Genomic DNA, 23694 nt, shown 5'->3' on the forward strand with positions numbered 1-23694 from the left:
GTTCACAGAGATGGTAAAAAGATGGCCTCGCCCAGGCAGCCAACCACTTGATTGTGGCTAAATCAAATATTTAGCCACTCATGAAGATTTCATTGTCTCCCCCTGCCTCCCCCCCCCCCCACTCCATGCTAGGCAGGCTGCTGGGGCAGGGAAGTTTGGAATAACCGCAAGGCAGTCACGGCTCTTGGGAGTTGAGCCTTGACTCGGGGAGAGCTGTGACATCCATACCTGTGGCGGAGAGCTGTCATGGATCCCCTGTGCAGCTCTCTTGCCAGGAGGTGAGAGAGTGGGAAGGATCAGGATGGAGCAGTGTGGACCTGGGCCTTGCTGAGGGTGAGCGCAGACTTATGAGTGCAGACTTATGGCTTACCTGGGGGCTCATGGAGAATGGGTGGGTGGGTGTAACTGAGAGACCCATTGGTGCCACCCCATCCCCACCTCAAAGGCATTGTCCCCTTGCCTACATATCAAGTGTATCAGCATATCCGAGGGTCCCATCTGATACAGCATACGGTCCCAAGTTACTGGCTAGGAGTCGGGATCCAGTGACGTCTAGAAATATTCAGCATGCCAGGTTCCAGAGCGGAGGCAGAGGCAGAGCCACCAGGAGGCAAGAAAATCCAGGGAGAGAATGAAGGTAAAATGGAATGCTCACAGAGAAAATCTGAATGTACCTCTCCCAAGTAAAGAAATTGAATTTGTGAATTAAAAGCCTCTCCACTTGGGACGCCTGGGTGGTTCAGCGGTTGAGCGTCTGCCTTTGGCTCCGGGCGGGCGTGATCCCGGGGTCCGGGGATCAAGTCCCACATCGGGCTCCCTGCGTCCAGGAGCCTGCTTCTCCCTCTTCCTGTGTCTCTGCCTCTCTCTCTGTATGTCTCTCGTGAATGACTAAATACAAAAATAAAATAAATAAAATACAATACAATAAAATAAAATAAAATAAAATAAAATCCTCCTCCCCCTCCCCCCCCGCAGAGAAAAGCCCTGGTCCTGCTGGCATCATTGCTGAATTCTGTTAAACTGTAGGAAGAGATAATATCCATCCTTCACAGACTCTTCCAGAACAGAGAGGAGGGAACATGTCCTAACTCATCCTATGAAGACAGTATTACCTTGCTACCAAAGCCAGACATGACAACACAAGTAAACTGTAAGCCAAGATCTATCACAGGTGTCCATACATCAGTCCTCAACGAAGTGGCACACCATATCCAGCAGCATTTACAAGGTAGTGTGTGTCTAAGCTAGGGAGATTTATCCCAGGTTGCAATATTGCTTTAACATTCAAAATACAATTAGGGTAAACACCATCATAGTGTAATGAGGACAAAAACCATCTGATCATAGACAAAGAAAAGACATTTGACAAAAATCAAGACCCATTTGTGATACAAATGCTTAGCCACAGTAGGGCTAGAAGGAAGGGCACGTCCTCGTTCTAATGAAGGGTATCTAGAAGAAAAATAGGTCTCTTGTCACATCATATTTAGTAGTGAAAGAAGGAATGCTTTCCCCTTGAGATCCAGACTAAGGTGAGGATGTCGGCCCTACCGTTTCCTTCCAAAATTGGCTGAAGGTTCTGTCCAGTTGCAACCATGCAAGACAAAGAATGAAGGCATGGAGAAACTAGAAACGAAACCTATGGCCAGGCAAAGACTTGTACTCAGACGTTCACAGCAACAACAACAACAACAAAAAGGAAACAGTCGAAACGCCTGTCAACTGGTAAAAGGATAATCAAAATGTGGCATAGCATGCAGTAGAATGGCACTGACCTACAAAGAGAGGTGACCTTCTGATGTCTGCTACAACATGGATGAGCCTCCACAGTGTTCTGCTAAGTGAAAGAACACAGACACAAAAGTCCACTTGAAGCAAGAGACAGTTTAGAGGAAATGCCCAGAGAGAACATTAGATTTTGCCTCAGCCTAGAGGTGGTAATGGGAGTTGAGTCCTGACGGGTACACAGGGTCTTTCTGGAGTGATGGAAATGTTGTAAAACTGAATCGTGGTGATGGAAGCACAATTCTGTAAATCTGCTACAAGTCCCTACATTGGACCCTTTCATTGGGTGGATTTTGTGGTATGTAAATGATAGGCTTTAGAAAATGGAATGCAGATGCCTAAGTCATAGAGGAAAAGGTACGCCGTTGATTTTATAAAACTAAGGAACTGTCCCGTCTCTCTTCCCACGTTCTCTGGGTCCTGCCTGCAGGACCCATCATCACCTGCCTCTTCCATGTGTGCTAGCTGCTCCCGCCAGACTGAGTCACTGTGCACAACAGAAAGGAGTGCTGGTGAGTGCACACATCCGTGCGTGTGCTCTGTGTTCTCGTGCACAGACACCCACTGGATGAACATAGTGGTTGGCTCAGAAATCCACGGCTGTGGGCAGGCTCCCATAGTCCATTGTGCATCTGAAAACCCTCTTCGGGATTTTCCATCCTTCAGGAATCACTTAGAACTGGCTGCGGATTCCCTGGCAACCAGCCTCGCTGTTAGCTTCAACCTCTGGCCACAGGAAGACATGTAGAGTGGGGAGGGATGTTCCCCCCCCCCCAACACATACAGAGCTCCCTGATCCACTCAGCAAGCCAGGGGGCATCCACAGCAGAGGGGTGACCAAGACAATGGAAATCCTGCTGCCTGTCCATCCTCGAGGCCCTCCCCACCCTCCTCCCCCTGCCTGTCATGTAAGGAAGGGGACATTGCCACACAAACACACTCTGAGTCCTTGAAATTGTTCTAAATATGGTGTAAAATAAATATGTCACAAATAGCTCTTGACATATGAACACAGAAAGCCAACTGAAGGGGGGTGGTAGATGGGAAAGTTGAGTGAAGGGGAGGGTGAGATACAGGCTTCCAGGGAAGGAATAAGTCACTGGATGAAAGGCACAGCATAGGGAATATGGTCCATGGTATTGGAATAGCACTGTATGGTGACAGATGGTAGCTATGCTTGTGGGGAGCAGAGCATAATACTAGACTTGGTGAATCACTGTGATATGGACCTGCAACTCATGTAACATTGTGTGTCAACTAGACTCAAATTAAAAAAGAAAAAAAAAAGTTCTGCAAGAGAAGACATATAAGGAATTTTTTTTTAATTTTGTAGCAGTACATATGGCCCTAAAGTCCAAGATTCTATTTAACGCCGGACAGGTGAAGCTCAGCAATGCTTCTCAAGCTCAGCTGCACAGCGACTCTTTCCTGGAGCAATTTACAAACAACTCAACACCAGGGCGCCTGGGAGGTTCAGTGGGTTAAGCACCTGCCTTTGGCTCAGGTCATGATTCCGTGGGTCCCAGAAACTGGTGCAGTCGCTCTAGAAAAGAGTCTGGAGGCTCCTAATAAAGTTAAAAATAGAACTACCCTATGATCCAGCAATCACATTGCTGGGTATTTACCCAGAAATACAAAAACACTAATTCAAAGGGATACATGCACCCCTGCGTTCACAGCAGCATTGTTTACAACAACCAAATCGTGGAAGCAGCCCAAGCGTCCATGGATAGATGAATGGATAAGGAAGATGTGGTGTGTACACATACAATGGAATATTATGCAGCCATAAAAGAGAATGAAATCTTCCCATTTGAAACAACACAGATGAAGCTAGAGATTATTACGCTAAGTGAAATAAGAAGAAAGACAAGTATCATATGATTTCACTGGTGGAATTTAACAAAACAGCTGGGGAAGAAGGAGGGCACTTGTCCTGATGAGAACCCGGTGATGTATGGAATTGTTGAGTCACTGTACTGGACACCTGAAACATAGAACACCATGTTAAGTATACTGGAAGTAAAATTTAAAACTTACTAATAATTAAAAAAAAAAAAAAAAGAGGGACCTATGCTGGTGCTCCATCCCCAGAGAGTGATTTAGAGAGTCTGGAATGTGACCCCAGCGTGACCATTATTTGGAAACTTCTATGAGAACCTAGTTTGCAGCTGTGGCAACAGAACCATCCTTAGGGAGAAAACCTCCAGTCAGAAATTTGAGACTCCCCTCATAAGGCAAGCAGGTTTTCATCATTACCTGCTGTGGTTGGCAGATCTCATAGGCTGTGAGGAAAGGAAAAGCACTTCAAAGTAAATTCGGGCATTAAAACTACATTGTTTTTGCTGCTCTCAAAGTTCCTAAAAACCCAAGTGTGAAGTTAAAACACTGGATTTGCTAATGAAACGTATTACTTTTTATTTCTTGTCAAGATCCTTTGTGCTTAGTTACTTTAAGATTGGAGAAAACACTGTACAGATAACTTCATCAGAGAAATCACAGTAATTCTTTGAAAATGTGTTGGCTGAAATTTGTATCAGTTGATGGAGATGGATCAGCTGTCAGGCTTATCTGCCAAGTTTACGGAGTTGCATTTTTAAACTTTCTAGTATAATTTCTGTTGCAAAATTCATTCCCATGCTCAGATAAGGGCCCACACAGGTCCAGGTACTTATGATGAAAAGTAAAATTGAGCAATCCCTTGTTTCATGCTCACCCATGGACACGTGCCTCCCCAAACTTTCCCTTTGAGCGATTTCTTCCGGATATTCAACTCCCATGTTCGAAATCCCGGGCTTACTGCTATGCCGAAATAGAAATAGAGTTTAGACAGTGAATTCTTAACAGAAGATGAGGATTTCAAACTCCCAGGTATATTACAGGGCCCAGGTCTTCTCGGGAATTCCTGTGGGGAACCCGCCCAAACCAGGGGCATTCCCAGCTGCTAGGACCCGCTGAGACTGTATCTGCCCAGAAGGGTCCCTCATGGGGGACTTTTGCACATCTGTGGCAACGTGAAGATCATGGTCTGGCCTTTTCCAGAGCACGTCCCAGAGAGTCCTGGGGCTATGGAGAGCACACCAGGCAGCACCCCCAGGATTTCACCTTAAGGAATTGGGTGGATGGCAGTGCCCACCCGTGAGATGGGGAACGTGGGTCTGGGGTCATCTGCAGATTGGCAGGGCTTCTGGGCCCTCTGAGTATTGATGCCCCATAGGTTCAGCCCACGGGGTTCTGGGGCCCAGCAGACATTTCTTCGGTAGACCTGTTGATGGGAAGAGCCACCGGAATAGAAGGAGGTACAGATGAAAACAAGCCGTGCTTCTGTGACCCACGGAGATATGGCTTCAGAGATTCATCATCTTCCAGGTAAAAGCCCCAATGGCTGGTGTCCGGGGAGAGTCCAACATGGGGTTATCAGACTAGAGTGAAATGGAGAGGGAGCAGTTGGGAAGTTGTGGCAGAGGTGGCATCAGAGGGCAGGAGTCCTGCTGGGGGCTCTCAGAGCAGTGCTGCTATTGAGGGCACTGGATGTAAGGGGGCTGGGGTTTAGGCAATGGCAGACATGGGTACGTGGGTATTTGGCCACAAATTCAGACAGAGTGCCTGCGACAGAGAGGTTTCTTGATTCGCAGGAACCTCGCCTGTGATCCTGGCCTGGACAGTCTGAATTGTCTGTAAAACTAAGGCCTGATCATGAGATTGGCCTCAACATGTCCTATCTGGTGGTGTTCAGGCTGGGCTTTGAGGTCCTTCCAGTGAGGAACAGAGAGTCTGGGCCATAGAGCAGCAGAACAGGACTGCCCTGTGACTCTGGCCCCTGCCAAGCTGGGATCAGAGTGTAGTTCTCAGATCACCATGAAGGGGATGCAGTGTGCCGGCTCCAGCGGGTTTTGGAAGCACAGGGAGTGGCCCAGATCTGGAGTGTTTGAAGATCTTACACAAGGGCCACTGTTCAGGCCACCATGCAGTAACTCAGGTGCATGCTCTTAGGCAAAGGACCAAGGTCCAGTCTGAAGGCAACTTCAGCCACTGCTAGGTGGCCACAGCCCAGGCACTATCAGAGCTCACATCTTTGTGAAGGAAACCCCAGCATTCCAAAGCTCCTTACCCCTGCTGGATGGGGAAGGGAGGGATGGGTCATTATCTGAGAGGAGGCCAGATGAGGAAGGGAGGCCAGGTGGACCACGACTGTGATGAGACCGAACCCTTGCTCCAGGTTGACCCCTTCCATCCCCCGAGTGACACGAGAGGCTGGTGGCTTCTTCAGGACTAGACCCTGGATTCCATTAGAGAGGCCCTAGGGCTTCAGGGCACCACTGTCTCAGTCAGATGAAGCGGGGTAGAAAGCATGACTTCCTGAGTTCCAAGAACCACATGGGGCAACGGGTCTAAGTCAGTGTGTTTTAACTCCTCCAGCTTCCTCTAACGAAAGCCTGTGGGATACTGTTCCTGCTGCATGACCGTGCGGTGGCCAGTACCTAATGGTCTCCCCTCCATGGACAGAACAGCCCTGGGGCCAGTGACAGCAACTGGAGCTGTGACATGTGTCCTATACTGGAGCATCAGATTGCTGCTCACTCCAAAGAAAAGCCAGTGTCCCTACATGAGGCCGTGCCAGGTCTAGGGGACAAAGGGAGGATCTCCCTCGAAGATTAGATATTCTGAGGACCCAGCACCCAGGAAAGGATCTGGGAGATATTTGCTGGGTCTGCCAGCAACTACTGAGATTCTCACCTAGGCCTCTTGGCTCCCTGGAGGAAACTGACATGATTGACCTTCAAAAGACATAAGAAGGGAAAAACCTCTCCTTCTTCTAAGAAAAACCGCTGGCTCTTAGGCACACACCTCCAGGCTTCCTACTCTGGCTCTGGAAACATTTTCTGAAGCCCAGCTCCAGAACTCAGGCCCTGAAGTGAGTGAGTGTGTTGTGAAAGGAGAAATTACCGGTGGAGGGCCAGGATGGCCATGAGGAGACCCAGCTCACCTCATCTGAGTCAATTACTCCCTTATGTGTGTCCATGTGGGCCTCTCTTCTTTCTGCCATCTGCTCTGGGGGTCCGTCTGTGAATGGTAAAAGCTTCCTGAGTTAAAGCAGAGAATAAGACAAGCACCCCTAATCTCCTTTTCCATGGATGGCTTGAATGGGCCGTGGGCAGAGGAAAACCCAGTGGGGATGCTGAGCTCAGATCACAGACTCACTCCTGCTCCTCAGACCACAAGGGCACTTTAGTTCATTTAGTCCTCTGACTGATCTGACCTACACCATGAGCCCTGCCGCCCCGCCCCCCCCCCCCCCCCCCCCCGCCCCCTGGACTGGAAGGCAAGGGGAGAAAGAAGCCATTCATTTACATCTAATATGACAAGTAAGTGTGCTGGGATGCAATCACTGAATGGTCCACATATACAAATGCTCAGCCTCACATTTCCACCACCCTCCCCTCTGCCCCCTACTCCTTTCCAAGTGAGGAAGGGATATGTGTGGCTTACAGGTCCACACGATGATGTGGAAAGGGGGACTATGACACACCTACATGGCCCACAGCGCCCCTGGATGGTCTCTGACGGAAGGATGACTCTTGCCCCCCAGATCCACTGGTGATGCCATGCGTGGGAGCTGGTGTAACTTGCACTTTTGTGTCTCTCCTCCTGCTCAGGACCTGGTGCTCCCTGGCTGACTCAGCCTTACCTCTCAGCTGGGATCCGCACATACCTCTGTGGCTGGGTCTCATCTTCCATCCCACCTCTGGGCAAGACTGTCTGCTGCTCAGGCTCAGCTGCAGAGTCATCAAAGCCTTTACCAGGTTAAAGGCTCCTTCATGAACCTCCTGCTATGAGCCCAGCCACATTCTGTATCCCCCCCCCCCCCCCACTGGGAGCGAAGCCTCCATGCCCCCAGTCTCATCTACAACACACCAGGAGCTAAGATCAGCTCCAGAAAGCTATATATATAAACTCCAGCTCTCCTTCTACTCAAAGAGAGGGCTGGCTCACTGTGCAGAGTGTATCCTGTGAGTCTCAAGTGTGCATGAGGTGAAACCCTCCTTTACCTGGAGCTCTTCCTCATTTCTTGAACAGCTTTCCCTTGTCGGAGCTGTTTTACCTCCGCCCCCACTTCTTCTGGGGGCCTCTGCCCCCTTCTGGGCCTGAAACGGACACTCTTTCTTTGGCTTGTTGCTCATATTGACCTGACTTCCCATACTATATCCAGGTCAAAAGGGGGGCATAGTGTGAAATTGGTACCTTCTCAAAAACAACAGAAATTGACATTACATAACCCTCCCACCTCAAATATATATATAAAGGACTAGATGGATAAATGAACGGTCACAATGCCAGAGGTTCCCTAAGATGTGCATAGAGAGAGAGAGTGGTGTCAGGCAATATGGATATGAATGGAGGCCTTGGCAAGACCAGTTGCAGTGCAGACACGGGGACGAAAGCTCTACTGAAGGGGGTCGAGGAGCTAATAATGGCCTCAGGAGAAGCTGAAGCAGTTTTGCTTTGAAAGGAACAGATGAGGGCAGCCCCAGTGGCTCAGCGGTTTAGCGCCGCCTTCAACCCAGGGTGTGATCCTGGAGACCCGGGATCGAGTCCCACGTCAGGCTCCCTGCGTGGAGCCTGCTTCTCCCTCTGCCTGTGTCTCTGCCTCTCTCTCTGTCTCTGTATCCGTCATGAATAAATAAATAAAATCTTAAAAAAAAAAAAAAAGAAAGAAAGAAAGGAACAGATGAGGTGCCAGTAGCTGCAGGAGGACATGGGGGAAGAGGGTAGGGGCTCTTCCCCTTTATTGTGGAATGCTCCAGTGTAGAGAGAGGAGGAGAGAGGAGAGATCCTTGCAGGAACAAGTTCTCTGAGAAGGTGGGAGGCGTGGGATCCAGAGCAGAGGTGAGGGGCTGGTCGCAGTCTAGACCATGTATGCAGAGAATGCCGGGACAAAATCCCCTAGATTGGGACTGGGAAGGTCAGAGAATGCCACCTGATTGCTACTGTCCTCTCCATGAATTATTAGGGAGGTGCTTGGGAACAGAAGAGAGTTGCTAGGGAGTAACATAGTAGTGTGGGTAGGATGGTTGGAAGTGTGAGGCAATTCTCTCGTGGACATGGAATCAACATAGAAGTATTCGGTAGGATTTTAAAATTTCATCATCGATGCTCTGGTGCTCAGATACAGACAGGGAGTGTCCCTTACTGGGGGTGAACCTTGAGGTGGCCCTGAGGTCCCTGCACTGGAGGCCCCCAAGAGGCTGAATGCTGGGGAGGTAGAGGTATTAGAGGGAGGGGGCTGGGGGAGGAGGCATTCTGTTCCAAGTGATGAGCCAGAGGACTGCTAGATAATGACAGCAGAGAGGGGCGCTGGGTTTCCTGATGCCCGGGGCATGTAAGTGGGTAGAGGATGCTCGGGTTGGGGAGAAGGAGAATATCCCTTGGGGGTGAGAAGCCCCGAGGCGGTCAGGTCAAGTTCTTGGCCCATGAGGTGCCCCGAGACAACCAAGGCGTGAGAGCTGAGAGGACAGCGAGGGTGCCACGGGACTGGCGTGTTCAAAGCTGGGGCACAGGACAGTGAACGAGGGACCCGTACACACGTCGCAGCGGGGCGGTGGGGGCACCCGGGTATGTGGTGACAGTACCCGGATACCAACACGCCGGGTCCTGGAACCCTTCCCGGAACCCCCAGCGAACCCGGGCTCACAGCCTGGCACCGACCTCATTCAGCGCCTGCGCGCATGCCCAGAACTCACCAATCGGAGCGGAGCTCTGGGGATTCTTCCTCCCTGGTGCCGGGACTTCCGGGCGCGTGCCTTTGGCCGCTATTACCATATTTCCGGGGCGGGAGAGCGGCCGACTTTGTGTAGGGAAGGATGCTGCCGGGTCCCTTTGGCAGCTTCCTGGCTTCTCCGCCCCTCAGCGGCATTGCACGTAGCTCCTTCAGCTACTATCTCCAGCTCTCCTCACACAAGAGCGGTGGTAAAGATTAATTTTCCTTCCCAAATGTGGCGCTCAGTTTCTGTGGCCGCTAGGTGGCAGTAGTGTGCCGTGTCGCCTTTGGGAGGACCTCCGCCCCCGCCCTTCGTGCTTGAAAAAAGTGGCAGCAGCCGTCTTCTCGAAAATGGGGCTTTCTGTTGCGCCTGCGCGAGGTTAGACCGCCCAGGACTGTCTCTGCTTTGTTCCGTTTTGTGAGGGCTCCTGTGAAAACGCACCTCCCACGGACTGAGCCCTTCTGCTTTGCCACTTGGCCTTTCTGAAATTGCTGCGTAGGTGCCTCAGCAACTTGCTTTCTGCGTCTCTCAGTCGCCTGCTCAGTGGAAGTGGCTTTCCCTAACACCCAGGGCTTAGCAGGCGCGGAGGGTAACCTGTACTGGCCAGTGTTTAATGAAAGGTCCAAAGAGGGATTCCTGGGTGGCGCAGCGGTTTAGCGCCTGCCTTTGGCCCAGGGCGCGATCCTGGAGACCCGGGATCGAATCCCACGTCGGGCTCCCAGTGCATGGAGCCTGCTTCTCCCTCTGCCTATGTCTCTGCCTCTCTGGCACAACACTACCAACTTACTGATACTACTGTGTCTTCACTTATTTATTCTTGAGAGACACAGAGGCAGAGACGGAGAGGGAGAAGCAGGCTCCCTGCGGGGAGCCCCATGCTGGATCCGATCCGGATCCCCGATCCCCGATCCTCCCGGGCCACACACACACACCCTGGGATCAGGCCCTGAGCCAAAGGCTGGCTTCCAACCACTGAGCCACCCACGCGTCCTTGTCTCTGCATTTAAACATGCCAAAAACGGTAAATTTTACATTCTAGGTATTTTACCACCACGAGAGTGAGAAAAAAGCATCTTTCATTGAAGGTGACTTGGCATAGAGTTTGCTTTAAATCAGTAATTGCCCAAATGGATCCAAATGAAATGCAGGTATCAAGTAGGCCTTGAAGGAACAGGTAGGTACCAATGTTGAGAAGGTGAAGGAACGCCCCCGGGGACACGCCTGTGCACGTGTGTGTGCATGCACAGGACCCTTGGACAAGCACACACAGTGACAGTCCCAGCTCCGTGTCTGTGGCTGGCCTCCCACACAGTATGTCGTGTGTACATCCTTTCCACTCCTTTGTCTTCCTTGGGTTTGTTTGTTTGTTTGTTTGTTTGTTTGTTTGTTTTCCCCTCTTGAGTCAGAGGGATTAAGCTGCAGTTACCCTAGTAACCAATTTTTTTTTTTTTTAAATCATCTCAGCATTGTTCACAGAAAGAGAGCGAGTTGGAGACAAGTGCTTTCTCTTCTGTCCTGGAGCTGGGCTGTTGTCAGAGCTGAGTGACCCAGTGGGGAGCAGCAGAGGAGTGTTGCCAGACAATGCACTCCGACACCCCCTCCAGCACACAGGCCCTTCTCCTCCCTCTCCCTGCTTGCTGGGATCTCCCCTGAGGATGGGAATGTGCTCTGGCTAGCAGGGAAGGGATAGATGTGTGGTAGAGGATGCAGGGAGACAGGTGGGATCTTAGGATGTCTGCAGAAGGGACTGGGGGAGGGACCAGAGTCCCACAGAAGGCACTCTGTACAGCACTGAGGTCCCAGGAGATGATGAAGGCTCTGAAAGTAGAGTGGCCCTAAATGTGGTTCTGTGATTTTTCTCCAGCACTGCACAGTGCTACAGCATTTTCGGAAGCTAAGCTCCCTGGCTCAGGCTCTGGAAAACCGGGCCTGTGTTGTCACGGGAGAAAGAGCCTGGCATGGCCCTGGAGGCAATGACAGCCTTGAGAAGGCCCTGCTCCCCCCAGCGACAGCTCCACTCTGTGTGTGTCTGGTCTGCTCTTCCTCCTGTGCTCCGTGTTGGGGGTTCCCTATGGGTTGAGAACCATTGCCCTAGTTCAAGGAGAGAACAAGGCAAAGACGTCCCAATCTCCTCTCTCAGGGACTGATTGGAGGGTGGACAGAGATAGAGGTGGTGGGGATGGGGAGGTGAGATCACGGGTGCCCTGGGGCTCCTCAGACCACAGGCCACGTTGCTTAATTTATTCTCTCTGGCTGTTGTGATCTTCATGCTTGTTCACTGTCCCACCGCATAGAAAAGGAACAAGACACCCACTGAAACCATTTCTGACCTGGCAAGTGTGCTCAGATGCCATCAAGTGAATGGTCTAGTTGATTAAATGCTCAGTCTCTCAGATTTCCACCCCAGCTCCCTACTTCTTTCCAAGATGGGGAAGGAGTGTGTGTGGTCTACAAGTCTCCTGGGTGATGCTGGAAGGGGAACGGCTATGAAATTCTTTGGGTCTCTCAGTATGCTCTGTGTCTCTGAGGGGAGAAAGACTGTTGAACCTTCACCCAGGTTCAGCTGGTAAAGCAGACCCGCAACGCCCATGCAGGTAGCTGGTGAAACTTGCCTCTTCCTCTCTCCTCTTGGTTGGGACCTGGTGCTTCCTGGCTGACCCAGCCTCAGCTCACCTCTACTGGCATCTTAGATCCTTCTGACACTTGGTCTCAACCTCCATCCCCACTCTGGGGAGGGCTGACACTCCGCAGCCTCAGCTGCAGAGTCACCTAGCCCTTTGCCTACTTAGGCTTCCTTCATGAACCCCTGCCTGGGGACTCAGTCACTTTCTACATTTTTCCCTCACCTATCCAGCCCCTGGGAGTCTCACCTATAGCACAGCAGGAGCCAAGATCAGCTCCAAAAAGCTAAGTAAGTGCCTAAACCGGAGCCACCCCCCCTACCCCCACCCCAGGAGCCAGCACCGGGAGGCTGCTGGGTCATCCTGCAAAGTGAACTCCGAGTCCCAAATGTGAAGGAGGGCAAAATCCTGTCCTTCCCCCCCCCCCCCCTTTCTCTCTCTCTTTAAAAAAGATTTTATTTATTTATTCATGAGAGAGACATAGGCAGAAGGAGAAGCAGGCTCTGTGGGGAGCCTGATGCAGGATTGGATCCCAGGACTCCAGGATAAGGCAGCCACTCAACCGCTGAGCCACCCAGGCATCCCTGTCCTCCTCTTCTCTGATACAGCTCACTTACAGCTCCCCTCCCATACAGGGGAGACTGAGACTTGAGAGCCTTTCCCCCACCTGCCACCTCCTTTGTCTTCTATTCCTCTGAAGCTGGGACAGAACAGTCTTCTTTAGCTTGACCTTCATGCTGACAAGGCTCCCCAGAGTATGTCCAGATCCCAAAGGGAAACCTTTAGGGTTTTGTTTTGTTTTGTTTTGTTTTTTAAAGGAGTAAGGAGGCTGGTAACTGATAAAATAGGCGGGATTAACCAACATGAATGCCTCAGCCAAAATCAGTGGGGATGACATTTAAAAGTGAACTCAGGGTCCAAAGACAGACACACCAGGGCAGCCCAGGTGGCTCAGCGGTTTAGCGCTGCCTTCAGCTCAGGGCATGATCCTGGAGTCTCGGGATCCAGTCTGACATCAGGCTCCTTGCAGGGAGCATGCTTCTCCCTCTGCCTGTGTCTCTGCCTCCTCTCTCTCTCTCTCTCTCTCTCTCTCTCTCTCTCTCTCTCATGAATGAATAAATAAATAAAATCTTTAATAAAAAATAAAGATCCAGGACTGGACTGTTTGAGGCAAAGAGAACTGATTACCGATGCCCTCACGAGGGAAGAAGCCTGGCATGTTCGAGGAACACAAGTAGGCCACAGTGATTGCCGTGAAGGCATGAGCTGATGGGATTGTTTGGATATTGAAACAGTGGCAGGAGAAAGGCACCGAAGGGGATGGATACAGGATATATTCAGAAGATCGAATCTAGAGGACTTGTTGCTGGACTGCAGTGGAGACCAACAAAATGCGACACATGAAGAGGCGGGCTTGGGACACGTGAAGTGTATGCTTCCTGCTGGCCAGCAAAGACACAAATGTGGATCTCAGGGCACAGGTTGATGAGTGAGGTAGGAATGTGGGAGGTCACGTTGTGGACATGCTGTATGCTGGCCGAAAGCATGAAACAACCCATGGAGAGAGTGTAGTGTGAGAAGGGCCCTGTTCAAACTAAAAGCCAGTGGAACGGGAGGAATAAACGATAAATACTGACATGGAGCAGAGTGGCCATTGTTATTGGGAGGAACAACGCCCAGAGAGTATATCGTCAAACATGGAAAAAGTAAAAAAAAAGGGTGGGAGAGGGACAGATTCTAGAACGAGGCAATTGTGAAATGTACCAAAGGCACCTGAGAGGTTCTGTGAGTTGAGGAGAGGACATCGTCAAGGGGGTTGGTGATATGTGAAGGTTACTGGTGCCCTTCACAAACCGGTGTTCTTTTGGGGGACAGCTGATAGAAGCACGACTGGAGTGGGTGGCAAGGAAAATGGTTACAGAGCAAGGGGAGACTTGCTGCGGGGAAATGTGGCAGTGTCTCAGAAAGATCTGGGATAAGGCATGGCTTTCTGCTTTACTTCATCTCCTATCGGGGTGCAAAATGGGAGCATGTTCGTAGAGAACAGAATGATGGAGAATATGTGGACAGGTCACAATTCAGGAGCACTGCGAAGGCCTACTCCTCCTCCAGGAGAGGGGCATGGGATCCAGGTGAGGCGCCTGGCCTCAAGTGGGATCAGGTCCCTCCTTCCGCAGAGGCAGCAGAGAGCGAAGGTGCAGAGTCAGTGTTGCTGGGAAGTGCTCAGGGTGTCTGATAGCTCCACTTTCCTTTTTTTTTTTTTTTTTTTTCCCTTCCTTCTCTTCATGCATTACCATGGAACATCTTGAGAAGCAAGAGAAGCAAGCGTGGGTGCTGCAGCTCTAGAAGGCTACTGCAGGTCGAGGAGCGAGCAGACACAGGTGTGGAGGGTGCAGCGTGTCCTTTATTGGGTTGCACTAGGACGGTAGGGAGGAGGGAGCAAGGAGCGGAAAAGGCTGGGGGAAGGAGCTGCCTGGTGGAAGGTGAAGTGCCCTGGGGTCCCTGCACTGGAGGCCCCCAGGAGGCTGAATGCTGGGAAGGTAGAGGCATTAGAGGGAGGAAGCTGGGAAAGAAGGACGTCGAGTTCGAGTTAGGAGTGAGGAGCGAGAGGAATGCTGGAGGGGACAGCATGGAGGGGCGCGGGTGTCCTGATGTCCATGGGCAAGGAGATGCTCGGGTTGGGGAGAAAGAGAACGTCCCGAGGTCGAGGCCCCGGGTCGACTAGATCGTCTTCGTGACCCGAGAGTTGGCCCGGAGGCATCGGTAGAGTGAGGGCTGAGAGGGGGACAGCGAGTGTGCCAAGGGCGGCCTTGTACCCAGGCTGGGTTGGGGTAGGAGGACAATGACCAGGGGGTTCGTACAGGTGCCGCCCAAGGGGCGGTTGGGCGCTGGTCGTTTTGGGGACGATATTGGGATATTCCTGGTTTGTTTTCTGGTCACGCCCGGAAACTGTCAACTGACCTGTGCCCAGGGATTATCACCGACCTCGCTCAAACCCCATGCCCACGTCTAGAACGCGCCAATCGGAAATCCGCCTGGCCTCTTTTCCATCCTGCCTATGGGGACTTGGGGCTCGGCACTTCCTGCCACTGTAGGCAAGGTTGTGGGTCGGGACAACTGAAGGTTTCGTTCTGAGGTCTGTTACGCACACTTACTTTTGCTCTTCTCCTGCGTCGTCTAAGGCTCAGAGAGAATTTTCGTAACTATTTCTGTCACGTTGTTCAGGGCTTTTCATAGGGTAATAGCCGAAATTAGGAATTTTCTCTTGCAATGTGCGTCGGTCTGTTTCTATGGCCACTAGGTGGCAGTGGTGCGCCTCGTAGTCATTCCTTCTGAGTCTTCCCCCGCCCTTCGTCGTTGAAAAAAATTTCCGAAGTCTTTTGAGGGCAAAATGGGGGGCACCTAATGCCTGCAGGCGGGAAAGCTATGCATGAAAGATTGATAGAACTTGTTCAGAAAAAGTAAAATTATCCATGCATCTGAAAAGTACAAATAATTAAAAAGCAAATTCCAAGAAAAGTGTTTGCAATGTACAGGTTAACATGCGGGCCAAAATTCCCGGCCTCCTTTAAAAATCGAACGGGAGGGACGCCTGGGTGGTGCAACTGTTGAGCATCTGCCTTCCGCTCAGCTTGTGATCCTGGAGACCCGGGATCGAATTCCACGTCCCTGCCTGGAGCCTACTTCTCCCTCTGCCTGTGTCTCTGCCTCTTACTCTCTCTGTGCCTCTCATGAATGAATAAATAAATAATAAATAAATAAATAAATCGAACAGGAAAGACCAGGTTTCCTAGGTCAGTCTCCAGGTTCAGTAACTATTTTTCCAGCAGAAGCAAATCCAGTTCCAACAGGCCTTTCCTGACATGAACACTTTTAGCAGTCTCGGTATACATTGCAAGAAACACATTACTCATTTGTATGGCCACCAACATTCTGTGAAAATTCTTGCTTTATCACACTCTCACCAGTATTTATTCATGTTTTTAAAAGAATTACCTTATTGATTTTAAGAGTGATATATAAAGATTTTGGCCCGCATGTTAACCTGTACATTGCAAACACTTTTCTTGGAATTTGCTTTTTAATTATTTGTACTTTTCAGATGCATGGATAATTTTACTTTTTCTGAACAAGTTCTATCAATCTTTCATGCATAGCTTTCCCGCCTGCAGGCATTAGGTGCCCCCCATTTTGCCCTCAAAAGACTTCGGAAATTTTTTTCAACGACGAAGGGCGGGGGAAGACTCAGAAGGAATGACTACGAGGCGCACCACTGCCACCTAGTGGCCATAGAAACAGACCGACGCACATTGCAAGAGAAAATTCCTAATTTCGGCTATTACCCTATGAAAAGCCCTGAACAACGTGACAGAAATAGTTACGAAAATTCTCTCTGAGCCTTAGACGACGCAGGAGAAGAGCAAAAGTAAGTGTGCGTAACAGACCTCAGAACGAAACCTTCAGTTGTCCCGACCCACAACCTTGCCTACAGTGGCAGGAAGTGCCGAGCCCCAAGTCCCCATAGGCAGGATGGAAAAGAGGCCAGGCGGATTTCCGATTGGCGCGTTCTAGACGTGGGCATGGGGTTTGAGCGAGGTCGGTGATAATCCCTGGGCACAGGTCAGTTGACAGTTTCCGGGCGTGACCAGAAAACAAACCAGGAATATCCCAATATCGTCCCCAAAACGACCAGCGCCCAACCGCCCCTTGGGCGGCACCTGTACGAACCCCCTGGTCATTGTCCTCCTACCCCAACCCAGCCTGGGTACAAGGCCGCCCTTGGCACACTCGCTGTCCCCCTCTCAGCCCTCACTCTACCGATGCCTCCGGGCCAACTCTCGGGTCACGAAGACGATCTAGTCGACCCGGGGCCTCGACCTCGGGACGTTCTCTTTCTCCCCAACCCGAGCATCTCCTTGCCCATGGACATCAGGACACCCGCGCCCCTCCATGCTGTCCCCTCCAGCATTCCTCTCGCTCCTCACTCCTAACTCGAACTCGACGTCCTTCTTTCCCAGCTTCCTCCCTCTAATGCCTCTACCTTCCCAGCATTCAGCCTCCTGGGGGCCTCCAGTGCAGGGACCCCAGGGCACTTCACCTTCCACCAGGCAGCTCCTTCCCCCAGCCTTTTCCGCTCCTTGCTCCCTCCTCCCTACCGTCCTAGTGCAACCCAATAAAGGACACGCTGCACCCTCCACACCTGTGTCTGCTCGCTCCTCGACCTGCAGTAGCCTTCTAGAGCTGCAGCACCCACGCTTGCTTCTCTTGCTTCTCAAGATGTTCCATGGTAATGCATGAAGAGAAGGAAGGGAAAAAAAAAAAAAAAAAAAAGGAAAGTGGAGCTATCAGACACCCTGAGCACTTCCCAGCAACACTGACTCTGCACCTTCGCTCTCTGCTGCCTCTGCGGAAGGAGGGACCTGATCCCACTTGAGGCCAGGCGCCTCACCTGGATCCCATGCCCCTCTCCTGGAGGAGGAGTAGGCCTTCGCAGTGCTCCTGAATTGTGACCTGTCCACATATTCTCCATCATTCTGTTCTCTACGAACATGCTCCCATTTTGCACCCCGATAGGAGATGAAGTAAAGCAGAAAGCCATGCCTTATCCCAGATCTTTCTGAGACACTGCCACATTTCCCCGCAGCAAGTCTCCCCTTGCTCTGTAACCATTTTCCTTGCCACCCACTCCAGTCGTGCTTCTATCAGCTGTCCCCCAAAAGAACACCGGTTTGTGAAGGGCACCAGTAACCTTCACATATCACCAACCCCCTTGACGATGTCCTCTCCTCAACTCACAGAACCTCTCAGGTGCCTTTGGTACATTTCACAATTGCCTCGTTCTAGAATCTGTCCCTCTCCCACCCTTTTTTTTTACTTTTTCCATGTTTGACGATATACTCTCTGGGCGTTGTTCCTCCCAATAACAATGGCCACTCTGCTCCATGTCAGTATTTATCGTTTATTCCTCCCGTTCCACTGGCTTTTAGTTTGAACAGGGCCCTTCTCACACTACACTCTCTCCATGGGTTGTTTCATGCTTTCGGCCAGCATACAGCATGTCCACAACGTGACCTCCCACATTCCTACCTCACTCATCAACCTGTGCCCTGAGATCCACATTTGTGTCTTTGCTGGCCAGCAGGAAGCATACACTTCACGTGTCCCAAGCCCGCCTCTTCATGTGTCGCATTTTGTTGGTCTCCACTGCAGTCCAGCAACAAGTCCTCTAGATTCGATCTTCTGAATATATCCTGTATCCATCCCCTTCGGTGCCTTTCTCCTGCCACTGTTTCAATATCCAAACAATCCCATCAGCTCATGCCTTCACGGCAATCACTGTGGCCTACTTGTGTTCCTCGAACATGCCAGGCTTCTTCCCTCGTGAGGGCATCGGTAATCAGTTCTCTTTGCCTCAAACAGTCCAGTCCTGGATCTTTATTTTTTATTAAAGATTTTATTTATTTATTCATTCATGAGAGAGAGAGAGAGAGAGAGAGAGAGAGAGAGAGAGAGAGGAGGCAGAGACACAGGCAGAGGGAGAAGCATGCTCCCTGCAAGGAGCCTGATGTCAGACTGGATCCCGAGACTCCAGGATCATGCCCTGAGCTGAAGGCAGCGCTAAACCGCTGAGCCACCTGGGCTGCCCTGGTGTGTCTGTCTTTGGACCCTGAGTTCACTTTTAAATGTCATCCCCACTGATTTTGGCTGAGGCATTCATGTTGGTTAATCCCGCCTATTTTATCAGTTACCAGCCTCCTTACTCCTTTAAAAAACAAAACAAAACAAAACAAAACCCTAAAGGTTTCCCTTTGGGATCTGGACATACTCTGGGGAGCCTTGTCAGCATGAAGGTCAAGCTAAAGAAGACTGTTCTGTCCCAGCTTCAGAGGAATAGAAGACAAAGGAGGTGGCAGGTGGGGGAAAGGCTCTCAAGTCTCAGTCTCCCCTGTATGGGAGGGGAGCTGTAAGTGAGCTGTATCAGAGAAGAGGAGGACAGGGATGCCTGGGTGGCTCAGCGGTTGAGTGGCTGCCTTATCCTGGAGTCCTGGGATCCAATCCTGCATCAGGCTCCCCACAGAGCCTGCTTCTCCTTCTGCCTATGTCTCTCTCATGAATAAATAAATAAAATCTTTTTTAAAGAGAGAGAGAAAGGGGGGGGGGGGGGAAGGACAGGATTTTGCCCTCCTTCACATTTGGGACTCGGAGTTCACTTTGCAGGATGACCCAGCAGCCTCCCGGTGCTGGCTCCTGGGGTGGGGGTAGGGGGGGTGGCTCCGGTTTAGGCACTTACTTAGCTTTTTGGAGCTGATCTTGGCTCCTGCTGTGCTATAGGTGAGACTCCCAGGGGCTGGATAGGTGAGGGAAAAATGTAGAAAGTGACTGAGTCCCCAGGCAGGGGTTCATGAAGGAAGCCTAAGTAGGCAAAGGGCTAGGTGACTCTGCAGCTGAGGCTGCGGAGTGTCAGCCCTCCCCAGAGTGGGGATGGAGGTTGAGACCAAGTGTCAGAAGGATCTAAGATGCCAGTAGAGGTGAGCTGAGGCTGGGTCAGCCAGGAAGCACCAGGTCCCAACCAAGAGGAGAGAGGAAGAGGCAAGTTTCACCAGCTACCTGCATGGGCGTTGCGGGTCTGCTTTACCAGCTGAACCTGGGTGAAGGTTCAACAGTCTTTCTCCCCTCAGAGACACAGAGCATACTGAGAGACCCAAAGAATTTCATAGCCGTTCCCCTTCCAGCATCACCCAGGAGACTTGTAGACCACACACACTCCTTCCCCATCTTGGAAAGAAGTAGGGAGCTGGGGTGGAAATCTGAGAGACTGAGCATTTAATCAACTAGACCATTCACTTGATGGCATCTGAGCACACTTGCCAGGTCAGAAATGGTTTCAGTGGGTGTCTTGTTCCTTTTCTATGCGGTGGGACAGTGAACAAGCATGAAGATCACAACAGCCAGAGAGAATAAATTAAGCAACGTGGCCTGTGGTCTGAGGAGCCCCAGGGCACCCGTGATCTCACCTCCCCATCCCCACCACCTCTATCTCTGTCCACCCTCCAATCAGTCCCTGAGAGAGGAGATTGGGACGTCTTTGCCTTGTTCTCTCCTTGAACTAGGGCAATGGTTCTCAACCCATAGGGAACCCCCAACACGGAGCACAGGAGGAAGAGCAGACCAGACACACACAGAGTGGAGCTGTCGCTGGGGGGAGCAGGGCCTTCTCAAGGCTGTCATTGCCTCCAGGGCCATGCCAGGCTCTTTCTCCCGTGACAACACAGGCCCGGTTTTCCAGAGCCTGAGCCAGGGAGCTTAGCTTCCGAAAATGCTGTAGCACTGTGCAGTGCTGGAGAAAAATCACAGAACCACATTTAGGGCCACTCTACTTTCAGAGCCTTCATCATCTCCTGGGACCTCAGTGCTGTACAGAGTGCCTTCTGTGGGACTCTGGTCCCTCCCCCAGTCCCTTCTGCAGACATCCTAAGATCCCACCTGTCTCCCTGCATCCTCTACCACACATCTATCCCTTCCCTGCTAGCCAGAGCACATTCCCATCCTCAGGGGAGATCCCAGCAAGCAGGGAGAGGGAGGAGAAGGGCCTGTGTGCTGGAGGGGGTGTCGGAGTGCATTGTCTGGCAACACTCCTCTGCTGCTCCCCACTGGGTCACTCAGCTCTGACAACAGCCCAGCTCCAGGACAGAAGAGAAAGCACTTGTCTCCAACTCGCTCTCTTTCTGTGAACAATGCTGAGATGATTTAAAAAAAAAAAAAATTGGTTACTAGGGTAACTGCAGCTTAATCCCTCTGACTCAAGAGGGGAAAACAAACAAACAAACAAACAAACAAACAAACAAACCCAAGGAAGACAAAGGAGTGGAAAGGATGTACACACGACATACTGTGTGGGAGGCCAGCCACAGACACGGAGCTGGGACTGTCACTGTGTGTGCTTGTCCAAGGGTCCTGTGCATGCACACACACGTGCACAGGCGTGTCCCCGGGGGCGTTCCTTCACCTTCTCAACATTGGTACCTACCTGTTCCTTCAAGGCCTACTTGATACCTGCATTTCATTTGGATCCATTTGGGCAATTACTGATTTAAAGCAAACTCTATGCCAAGTCACCTTCAATGAAAGATGCTTTTTTCTCACTCTCGTGGTGGTAAAATACCTAGAATGTAAAATTTACCGTTTTTGGCATGTTTAAATGCAGAGACAAGGACGCGTGGGTGGCTCAGTGGTTGGAAGCCAGCCTTTGGCTCAGGGCCTGATCCCAGGGTGTGTGTGTGTGGCCCGGGAGGATCGGGGATCGGGGATCCGGATCGGATCCAGCATGGGGCTCCCCGCAGGGAGCCTGCTTCTCCCTCTCCGTCTCTGCCTCTGTGTCTCTCAAGAATAAATAAGTGAAGACACAGTAGTATCAGTAAGTTGGTAGTGTTGTGCCAGAGAGGCAGAGACATAGGCAGAGGGAGAAGCAGGCTCCATGCACTGGGAGCCCGACGTGGGATTCGATCCCGGGTCTCCAGGATCGCGCCCTGGGCCAAAGGCAGGCGCTAAACCGCTGCGCCACCCAGGAATCCCTCTTTGGACCTTTCATTAAACACTGGCCAGTACAGGTTACCCTCCGCGCCTGCTAAGCCCTGGGTGTTAGGGAAAGCCACTTCCACTGAGCAGGCGACTGAGAGACGCAGAAAGCAAGTTGCTGAGGCACCTACGCAGCAATTTCAGAAAGGCCAAGTGGCAAAGCAGAAGGGCTCAGTCCGTGGGAGGTGCGTTTTCACAGGAGCCCTCACAAAACGGAACAAAGCAGAGACAGTCCTGGGCGGTCTAACCTCGCGCAGGCGCAACAGAAAGCCCCATTTTCGAGAAGACGGCTGCTGCCACTTTTTTCAAGCACGAAGGGCGGGGGCGGAGGTCCTCCCAAAGGCGACACGGCACACTACTGCCACCTAGCGGCCACAGAAACTGAGCGCCACATTTGGGAAGGAAAATTAATCTTTACCACCGCTCTTGTGTGAGGAGAGCTGGAGATAGTAGCTGAAGGAGCTACGTGCAATGCCGCTGAGGGGCGGAGAAGCCAGGAAGCTGCCAAAGGGACCCGGCAGCATCCTTCCCTACACAAAGTCGGCCGCTCTCCCGCCCCGGAAATATGGTAATAGCGGCCAAAGGCACGCGCCCGGAAGTCCCGGCACCAGGGAGGAAGAATCCCCAGAGCTCCGCTCCGATTGGTGAGTTCTGGGCATGCGCGCAGGCGCTGAATGAGGTCGGTGCCAGGCTGTGAGCCCGGGTTCGCTGGGGGTTCCGGGAAGGGTTCCAGGACCCGGCGTGTTGGTATCCGGGTACTGTCACCACATACCCGGGTGCCCCCACCGCCCCGCTGCGACGTGTGTACGGGTCCCTCGTTCACTGTCCTGTGCCCCAGCTTTGAACACGCCAGTCCCGTGGCACCCTCGCTGTCCTCTCAGCTCTCACGCCTTGGTTGTCTCGGGGCACCTCATGGGCCAAGAACTTGACCTGACCGCCTCGGGGCTTCTCACCCCCAAGGGATATTCTCCTTCTCCCCAACCCGAGCATCCTCTACCCACTTACATGCCCCGGGCATCAGGAAACCCAGCGCCCCTCTCTGCTGTCATTATCTAGCAGTCCTCTGGCTCATCACTTGGAACAGAATGCCTCCTCCCCCAGCCCCCTCCCTCTAATACCTCTACCTCCCCAGCATTCAGCCTCTTGGGGGCCTCCAGTGCAGGGACCTCAGGGCCACCTCAAGGTTCACCCCCAGTAAGGGACACTCCCTGTCTGTATCTGAGCACCAGAGCATCGATGATGAAATTTTAAAATCCTACCGAATACTTCTATGTTGATTCCATGTCCACGAGAGAATTGCCTCACACTTCCAACCATCCTACCCACACTACTATGTTACTCCCTAGCAACTCTCTTCTGTTCCCAAGCACCTCCCTAATAATTCATGGAGAGGACAGTAGCAATCAGGTGGCATTCTCTGACCTTCCCAGTCCCAATCTAGGGGATTTTGTCCCGGCATTCTCTGCATACATGGTCTAGACTGCGACCAGCCCCTCACCTCTGCTCTGGATCCCACGCCTCCCACCTTCTCAGAGAACTTGTTCCTGCAAGGATCTCTCCTCTCTCCTCCTCTCTCTACACTGGAGCATTCCACAATAAAGGGGAAGAGCCCCTACCCTCTTCCCCCATGTCCTCCTGCAGCTACTGGCACCTCATCTGTTCCTTTCTTTCTTTCTTTTTTTTTTTTTTTAAGATTTTATTTATTTATTCATGACGGATACAGAGACAGAGAGAGAGGCAGAGACACAGGCAGAGGGAGAAGCAGGCTCCACGCAGGGAGCCTGACGTGGGACTCGATCCCGGGTCTCCAGGATCACACCCTGGGTTGAAGGCGGCGCTAAACCGCTGAGCCACTGGGGCTGCCCTCATCTGTTCCTTTCAAAGCAAAACTGCTTCAGCTTCTCCTGAGGCCATTATTAGCTCCTCGACCCCCTTCAGTAGAGCTTTCGTCC

At 51.7% G+C, this 23694-nt stretch overlaps 1 long non-coding RNA gene across 1 annotated transcript; it reads right to left on the reverse strand.

Moving 5' to 3' along the window:
• Window positions 1–3123: 3123 nt before the first annotated feature.
• Window positions 3124–6988, reverse strand: LOC140596062 (uncharacterized). The gene is made up of 4 exons (XR_011998089.1): window positions 6773–6988; window positions 5051–5207; window positions 4502–4584; window positions 3124–3772 (listed from the first exon to the last, which is right to left on the reverse strand). It is a non-coding gene; the product is annotated as an uncharacterized lncRNA (long non-coding RNA).
• Window positions 6989–23694: the final 16706 nt, after the last annotated feature.

The sequence above is a fragment of the Vulpes vulpes genome, chromosome X (genome assembly GCF_048418805.1).
Source record: "Vulpes vulpes isolate BD-2025 chromosome X, VulVul3, whole genome shotgun sequence".
Lineage (NCBI taxonomy): Eukaryota > Metazoa > Chordata > Mammalia > Carnivora > Canidae > Vulpes > Vulpes vulpes.